We start from the raw sequence: 9,478 nt of genomic DNA, 5'->3' as shown, positions 1-9,478 counted from the left end.
GATTTAAATATTTATAGAAGATGAATAAGGTTCATTAATTATGATCAATACTTTATATTAGGAAACAATCAAAACTTCTATGAAATTATATATTCATCAAATTAAATGGATGGTTGAGATTGAGTTGTATTGGTTATATAATAACCCACCTCTCTCTCTCTCTCTCTCTCTCTCTATATATATATATATATATATATATATACATACATACACACACACACACACGCATATAGAGGACGTTTCAAATGCAACCCATCACATTTGTACAACTAATGCAACCCAATTAATTGAGATATTTATGGAAATGATGACATTTCATTTATTATGATTTAAATATTTATAGAAGACGATTAGAGTTCATTAATTATGATCAATACTTTATATTAAAAAAAGAATCAAAACTTTTATGAAATCACATACTCATCAAATTAGACGGTTGAGATTGAGTTGTATTGGTTGTACAAATGTAAATGATTACATAATAACTCACCTCTACATATATATACATATACGTAGGGAAGGGTTCAAACGAGAACCGGATCCGTTCTTGACATTTTATAAGCCCTAGGCAAAATGTAAAGAGGTCCTCTATAAATACGATTTTTTTTTTCAATATATTGTTTTTATCATCAGAAATAACATTGAATTAAAAAAATAAACTAATAATCTTTATAAAATTATTTTTCCGAGTATTCCTATATGTAAAATCAATCAATAATTATTTCTAAATTAATATTATCTACCATAACATTTTACATGCATCGTCACACCCTTAAAAAGTCCTATTATATATCTTTTACATATAGATTAACATCATTTGAATTCATAATGTTGACTATTTGTAGTAACATGATATAAGTTAATATATATAAATCATTTAGATTTCCATTTCTTTTAAAAAACTCAAGAACACAAGATATTTTTCTTCCCCCCTGCTTTCCTTCAATTTCCCTTCCTTTCATTCATAGAAAAGACTCGAGAACACATTGTTAGGGATAAAACAAGCTTTTCAGAATCATCAATCTTAGAATCAAAAGTCCTATATTGGCTATAATTTGAGATCTTAATCTTGTTTTAAGGGTAGAAAAATACTTAAGATTTATGCACTTGATATTAGGTAATAAAGAGTCAATACCATATGAAAAAACAAGGGTAGTTTTGAAATCCTATAGATGTAAGTTGAACCATCTGGTAATGAGATAATCAAAAGAGTTGGTGGGAGTTAAGTGATGAAGAATATATCAAGGTTTCCAAGGCAAGTAATTTTAGACTTTGTTATTAGATAAAAAAAAACTTTGTGAAAAATTGGGCCCCCTATCTTTTGGGACCTTAGGCGTACGCCCGACCTGGCCTCCCCCAGGGATGGCCCTGACGAGAACCCCTGTGATTTATGAAAAAACGAGAATGCTTGTAAGCTAAGTATTGCATTTTAAATCACAGTTTAAGAGGATTTGAGAGATTTTTAATATTTACATGAATATTAAAAAGTTTTTAAAAATATTAATGACGTGAAGGGATAAATTGGAAGTATGACACGATCAGGGCATCATTAGCGCATGCCCATGTTCAACTATCACACGATTATCACATCTATGATAATAAATTATCACATATGTGATAATAAGACAATGTGATAATCGATCATAAACAAGATTAGAGTAAACTGGTCAGCCTTCTATATCAAACAATTTGCACATACTTATTTGGGTTTTTGCATATGCACATAGGTAACTGTATCCAAGAATTCATCTTTTCAAAATATGTTTATTTGGGTTTTATGCACATATGCACAGGGTAAATACTATTTTTTTTCCTAGGTTTTATGCACATGTGCATAGGTAATGATATACATTTACTTTTTTTTCCCCAGTTTTATATGCATATGCATAGGTAACAACATTCAATCATTCATCTTCTGAAAATTTGTTTTATGGGTTTTATGCACATGTACATAGGTAAAAGTTTTATACCATTCATCTTTTGAATTCATTTTGCATCCATCCATTTGAATAAGGTAAATACGATGAATCATTCACATGTGTATGCAACCTAAAAAGTGAAAGACAGTTAATACGATGATTTATTTATATATACATGCAACCCATAAGAAGGTGAATACATAAACTCATTTACATGTACATGCAACCTAAAAATCGAAAGATATTGAATATTATGATTCAATTACATATGCATGCAGTTGATAGATTAAAAGATGGTGAAAATGTTGCTTCATTTACTCACATGTGCCGGCGGCGCAAAAAATTGAAAAATGATGAATCAGTTGAAGCATTTTAACTTTTTGTAGATTGTAGAAATTTTTTATAGAATTTTTATATGATAAAGAAAGTTTCTATAAATTGTAAAAAATTTCCTTTATTTAAGGGATTTTAATAATTAGAAATAATTATCTATTAATGAAATGTATCATTTTGTCCTTTTTGCATTTAATAGATTGTTTTTAATTGTTATTTTTAATAATCGTTGGATTAGTGTTATTCAACGTATATTAAGGTGTTCTTCTGTTTTTCATTTTTTTTACGATTTTCCATTGAGCCTGACCTTATATATATATATATATATATATATATATATATATATATATATATAGAGAGAGAGAGAGAGAGAGAGAGAGAGAAAGAGAGATAGACAGATAGATATAGATCATCAAATGAGAACATGACCAAAAAACAAGAAAACAATCAATTTGCAGCAAAACTACTTTGCCATTTACAATACCCCGTCGCCTATTTAAGTCGTCTGCAAAGGATCTACATGTGATCTTGCACTGAAATCATATGTGATCATGTAACAAACTCAAATGCAAGGGTAAGCTAGCGACTTAGCTCACGGCCTCACGTTGTGGCCAAAGTCATATGAATTATATATGTTTTTACATGTGATCCTAATATAAAATCACATGTGAATAATTTAGCCACTATCGTGTTCTCTTATTTGGTCACTCTTCTCATTTGAACCCGAATCTCTCTCTCTCTCTCTCTCTCTATATATATATATATACATATATACATATACGCAGAGAGAGAGACTTGTGATCATGTGAGATTTTTTTTATGATAAGCATGAGAAGTGGTGAAGGTACCATTATATTGTGGAAATGTTACAGTGTAGGTGGTGAAAGCTAGAGACTTGAATACGTATCTTAACCGTTTTCTATGCATGAATGGTTAGTCGGTTACCTCCACATGCCTTTACCATAATATAAGGGTACCGTCACATATATTATGTGAATGTTACATTTCTCACACTTCTCATAGAAAATGACATTATTCACAAGAATTTCTCACACTTCTCATAAAAAATGACATTATTCACAAGAATTCAAGTCTTTATAAGTATGTATATGAGCCCATATGTGCATTTAAATTTCAACGAATGAATATATATATATATATATATATATATGTATATATGTGGATCAATCATAATTATATAACCAAAGAAAGAAAAGAAAAACCTGATGGGTACATTTGGAACATTGTGAAAAAGCTTGGGGATCATGTAGCAAATACAAATTACGTCAAAATCATAAAAGTCGGTGAGCTTAGATTGTGAGAGTTTGATGTTTAGTTGAACATAATGGGGACACAATACCACATACATTGATGGAGATGTAATCAAGAATGTTAATATTAATTAGAGGAAATAAAATATAAAAAGTTAATTATATTTTTCATCCGGGTGGTTTTATGGTTTTTAAGGAAAAAGTTACTAACCCTAAAAAGAATTATGATTACCATTTTTAGGGTTTTATTTATTCTTAATCTGTTAAATTTGCTTTTTTCAAATCAAAGATATTCTCATCGTTTTAAAGGTAATTCATAGGCAATGGATTTGTTTGCTGAATTATGGGGGCAACGCCATCATAGGAGGAGGTGAGGCCTGTGACCAATTGGAGGACCAGTCTACTTTCAGACATCGGTGCGTTGACATTCGTCAATTGGTCAACGATCATTTTAGGGGCTTGACAATAGGTCGAGATAGATGAGAATTCTTCTTGGCGTGTCTTGGGGAACTGTTGGTCGAGATAGACGGCTCGGGAGGATTTGTTGTCGCGAAAGATCTGTTGTAGACCGTTCCATGCAAGTTGCGCGGTTGAATCTGGTTCAATGATGGTGTGGAGAAGGTCGTTTGCTATGGTGCCATATATCTATTGAAGTACAATGGCATCGAGATGAGACCAAAGAGAAGTTTTGACAGAAGTATCCTTAGGTGGGAAGACATGATTGATAACAAGGTAAGCACGGGCATGGATCTTAAACAGTTCGGACCACAAGGTATATTGATCCTTTTCGATTTCCAAGACAATAGGGATCGGGGATTTGATATTCGAGACTGTTAAAGAGGGATGATAGGGAGAAGGTCAGATCTCGGTGGTGGTGCGAGATTCCAAGGTTATTAGCGAATTTGATCTTTCTTGTAGTGGAGATACGATGGCATAATGATCGTGAGTCAAAGGGACAAAAAGAAGAAGTGAAAAAGAAAGATATGGAGAAGGGAGATATGCTCTGATACCATAAAGGTAATTCACCATGATGCTATTGTATATTGCCACATCTATTTATAACATTAGAAAGCTAAATGTAAGGGAAATAATAAGGAAAGACAAGTTACAAGATATACAATCCCTATAACGTAATCCTACTATCTACTACATTTTGTTCATTGCTTTATTTTTTTGTGCATTTTGTACGTGCATAAAGCATCTAATAAAAAAACAAAACAAAAACAAAAACCATTACAGTACTAGAACCTGATCTCTTTGGTCATTACCCTACCTCAGTCATCTTCTCTGGCTAATACCTGATCTTCAGCCAACCCATAAAATACACACACACACACCAAAGCGCACACACACCAAAACAACCAAAATTCAAACCCTAATCACCAAAATTAAAATCAAAGAAATTCGTACTCAATAGTGTTACAAATCTGGTTTTCCTTTTGCATTCTCATTTTAACTTATTTTTGTTTCAATTGAGTTGTAGATTAATATCGGGTTGTTCCATAAGAAGGAGCTGAGGAGTTGCAGATATGGAGGGAAAAGAAGGTTTATTGGCAAAACGGGAGGGAGAATTGCAGATTTGAAACCACCACCACAGCTAAAATATGGAACCACAAGATGATTGGAAGGGAAGAGGGAGGGAGTTCACATCTGTAAAACCGGGGGAGTTACAGAATATGTAAATATGGAACCGTAGGGACTATCCAAAGAAAAGAGGGACGCTCGGTGGTTGACGTGACAAATGGTGACTGACATGACAAATCACAAATGCTGGTGATGAATATATAAAATTTCATAATATTATCCATATATAACTCATGCCTATCCTGTAATCAATCGCGATCCTCTCATAATAATCCTCTCATATCGGGCCTCTTTTTACTCCTTGATTCTAGGCAGAGTTGTGTGTGTGTGTATATATATATATATATATTCTAGGCTCTCTGTAATCGGTTGCATCAGAAACTCAATCAATAAAGAAGCAAAATTCTATATGGTATTAGAGTGGGTTTTAACACCGCTCAATCGATCAACCTAACCTAAATCTGTCGTTGGCACCATGGCCGGCGACAAGAACGACTCCAACAAGAATGAAGGGAGCGGTCCAGATGTCAACTCTCTCTTCTACATCCACCCGTCAAACTATCCACAACAGATGCACGTCAATGATGCTTTCACGGACAACAACTATAAAGATTGGGTCCAAGAGATGGAAAATTTCTTTTTTGCTAAGAACAAGATTGGCTTCATTGATGGAACAATAAAGAAACCAGAAAAGACTGATGCGGATCACATGGCTTGGATGCGATGCGATGCGAATGATCAAAGGATGGCTCACGACTGCTAAGGGAAAGGACATTCGAACCAGCGTAAAATATGCTAACACTGCCGCTGAAATATGGTCAGACCTTCATGAAAGGTTTGGAAAGGAAAGTGCACCCCGTGCATATGAACTAAAACAAGGGATCTCCAATACTCGACAAGATGGCATGACCGTCTTTGCCTATGATACAAAGCTTTGAGGATTATGGGATGAAATTCAATCGGTCTTTCATACCCCTTAGTGCTCTTGTAATGGATGTACTTGTGGTATCGAAAAATCGCTTAATGATCTTAGGGAGAAAGAGAAACTCTACGAATTTCTCATGGGGCTGGACAGTGAGCTCTCGATTGTGAGGACTTAGATACTCGCATTGAAACCCACACCATCACTTGGAAGAGCCTATCACTTGGTTGCAGAAGATAAGCATCAGAGATCTATAACCAACGCCAAGAGACCCATTGCTGAAGCGGCAACGTTTCAGGCTTACGTACGACACAATGTGAGCCAACAAGGAAACAAAGTCATGAAGAAGAATGCAAAACAGATGGAACACTGCAGTTTTTGTGACAAAGACGGTCATTCTCGTGACGAGTGTTTCAAACGCGTTGGTTATCCAGAGTGGTGGCTAGGAAAGAATAAGCAAGACAAGATAAAACCAAGAGTTGATTGTGCCGAGGTTGAATCAAGCCCCATCGAGGGCCTGACCAAGGATCAATATTTGAAGTTCCTAAAGCACTTCGCACCCGAAGAAAAATAAAACAAAGAGTGATGCATCACCAACAGCAAACATGGCAGGTAAAATAAGTCACAATGATTCATGGATCGTCGATACAAGAGCCACTAAACACATGACCAACAAAACTGATATCCTTGAAGATATAATCTCTTCTATTAATGAAGTACCCATAACCATATCCAATGGAAAGGCTGTGCCTGTAGAAGGAAGAGGATATCACACCCTACCAAATGGGACTAAAGTGAAAGGAGTATTGCATATTCCCGATTTCAATTGCAACCTTTATCTGTTAGTAAACTTTCAAGTGATTTAAAGTGTGTTGTAAGTTTTTTCCCGGATTTCATTGTCATGCAGGACCTAGCTTCTAGGAACTTGATTGGAGCGGGTAGATGCAAGAATGGTCTATATCGGATGGGAATGCTTAGAATGAAGAGGAAGGCTATGATGTCAAAGGTTGATATTGGCACAAGAGGTTAGGACATGCTAGTGAAGAGAAGTTGACTCAAATAAGTTTCCTTAGAAACATTTCGTTTAAAAATAAAGATCATGTTTGTGATTCTTGTGCTAAATCCAAACTTACGAGACAACCCTTTCCGATTGGTGTTACTAAAACAAATGCTTGTTATGATTTGTTGCATTGTGACATATGGGAAAAATATCGAACGCCTTTATTTTTCAAAGGCAAGTTATTTCTTGACTATTGTAGAAGATTTCAGTAGGGCGGTTTCGGTCTTTCTTCTTAAACACAAACACGAAGCAAGCACATGTTTGATTGACTTTCACAAGATGATTAAAACTCAGTTTGAATGAAATATTAAAAGAATCAGGTGCGACAATGGTGGTGAATTTACCTCCAACCAAATGAAATTTTTTTATGCCGAGCATGGAATAGTTTTAGCAACAACTTGTCCACATGCCCCACAAAAAAATGGGGTTGTGGAGCGAAAACATAGGCATTTACTTGAGGTTGCTCGAGCTTTAAAAATTGAAGCATGTCTTCCAGCAAGGTTTTGGGGTGAGTGCGTTTTAACAGCAACACACATCATCAATAGATTGCCTTCGAAAATTATCGGAGAAAAAACTCCATACGAGCTGTTATATGGTCAATAAGCCAAACTATGATCACATGAGAATCTTCGGATGCTTGGTCTACTATCGGAGTACATAAACGAAAGGTGATAAGTTTGAAATAAGAGGAAGACCAGGAGTTTTTGTAGGTTATCCTCATGGTACAAAGGGTTACAAAATATATGACCCGAGCCATAATAAATTATTGTGTCAAGGGATGTAAAGTTTGCTGAGAATGCTTTTTCCTTTTAGCACCAATGTCAAAGAGGACAAAGGAGAAAGTGATGATGAATTTGAGGTGCCTTATGACGTGGGAGAGGCACGAAATCAATGAAATGAAAAGAACAATGAACCAACCAATGGAGAGGATTCTAATCCAAATGACCCTTCAAGTGACTCCACCAATGAAGAGGAGGGACAACCCGTGGAAGAAACTTATGCTAATATTGAAGTTGAAAGTCATGAAACCAATCATGATGAGAATGTTAATGGCGAGGATGGTAATGTCGACCAAGGCAGAAAGAGAAGAAACAGGTCAATACCCAAGCACTTGGAAGATTACGTGGTCAAGTTCCCTCTGTCTATAGACCATTCGCAACCTGTCCCAAATCAAGAAGCCTCCACCGTATACCCTTTGGCTAAATTTGTTTCTTATGAAAATTTTTCGAAATCTCACAAAGCATTCTTGGCGGCCATCACCTCCAATGATGAGCCATATACTTTTAACCAAGTAGTGCAAGATCAAAATTGGAGAAATGTCATGCAAAGGGTATACAAGCTTTGGAAGAAAACGAGGCATGGTCTATTGGGGAATTGCCAAGTGGAAAACGACCCATAGATTCTAAATGGGTTTACAAAATAAAATACAAGCCAAACGGTGAGATAGAAAGATACAAAGCTAGTCTCGTCGCAAAGGTTTCACTCAAATGGAGGGGGTCGACTATCATGACACGTTTGCACTGGTCAAAAAGTTGGTGACTGTTAGGACTCTCCTTGCTATTGCAGTCAAAAGAGATTAGGGCATTCACCAGTTGGATGTTAACAATGCATTCCTACACGGTGACTTGGATGAAGAAGTTTACATGAAGATACCGGAAAGCTACGAGAAAGGGGGAGGAACCAAAGCGTGCAAGTTGAAGAAGTCGCTCTATGGTTTAAAGCAAGCCTAAAAAAATTGGTACAAAAAACTAACATCAGTACTCACCGAACTCAATTTTGAACAATCACATACAGATCATTCCCTCTTCATATACAAACAAGACAAGGTTTTCATTGCTACTCTAATATACGTTGATGCCATTATCATTGTGGGCGATGACAAGATTAAAATCGAAGAAACAAAAGCCTTCATGGACAATAAATTCAGCATAAAGGATTTAGGTCCTTTAAAGTACTTCCTTGGAATAGAAGTGGCTCGTACAAAAGATGGTTTGGCGTTAAGTCAGATAAAATATATTCTCGACATTTTAGAGGACGCTGGGATGTCGACCGTGCTTCTTTCCAATGGAGCAGAACTAGAAGCTTAACAAAGATAATGAAGAGCCACGTGTAGATGCAGTAAGTACCAAAGACTAGTAGGTAAACTATTGTATCTCCAAGCCACTAGACCGGATCTTACATATGCTGTGAATGTCCTGAGTCAATTTGGTGTTAGATATGCAGCCACAAGAGTCTTGAGATACCTGAAAACCACTCTTGGGCAACACTACTAGAAAACCAGGTATCAGCGACGACTATCAGCGAGGGAAAATTTCCCTCGCAGATCAGCGAGGGATCAGCGAGGGAAATGACAAAAAACACATTCCCTCGCTGATCCCTCGCTGATCTG

The sequence above is a fragment of the Cynara cardunculus genome (genome assembly GCF_001531365.2).
Source record: "Cynara cardunculus var. scolymus isolate 2C chromosome LG 5, CcrdV1, whole genome shotgun sequence".
NCBI classification, from domain to species: Eukaryota; Viridiplantae; Streptophyta; class Magnoliopsida; order Asterales; family Asteraceae; genus Cynara; species Cynara cardunculus.
Note: the sequence above shows the minus strand (reverse complement) of the source record.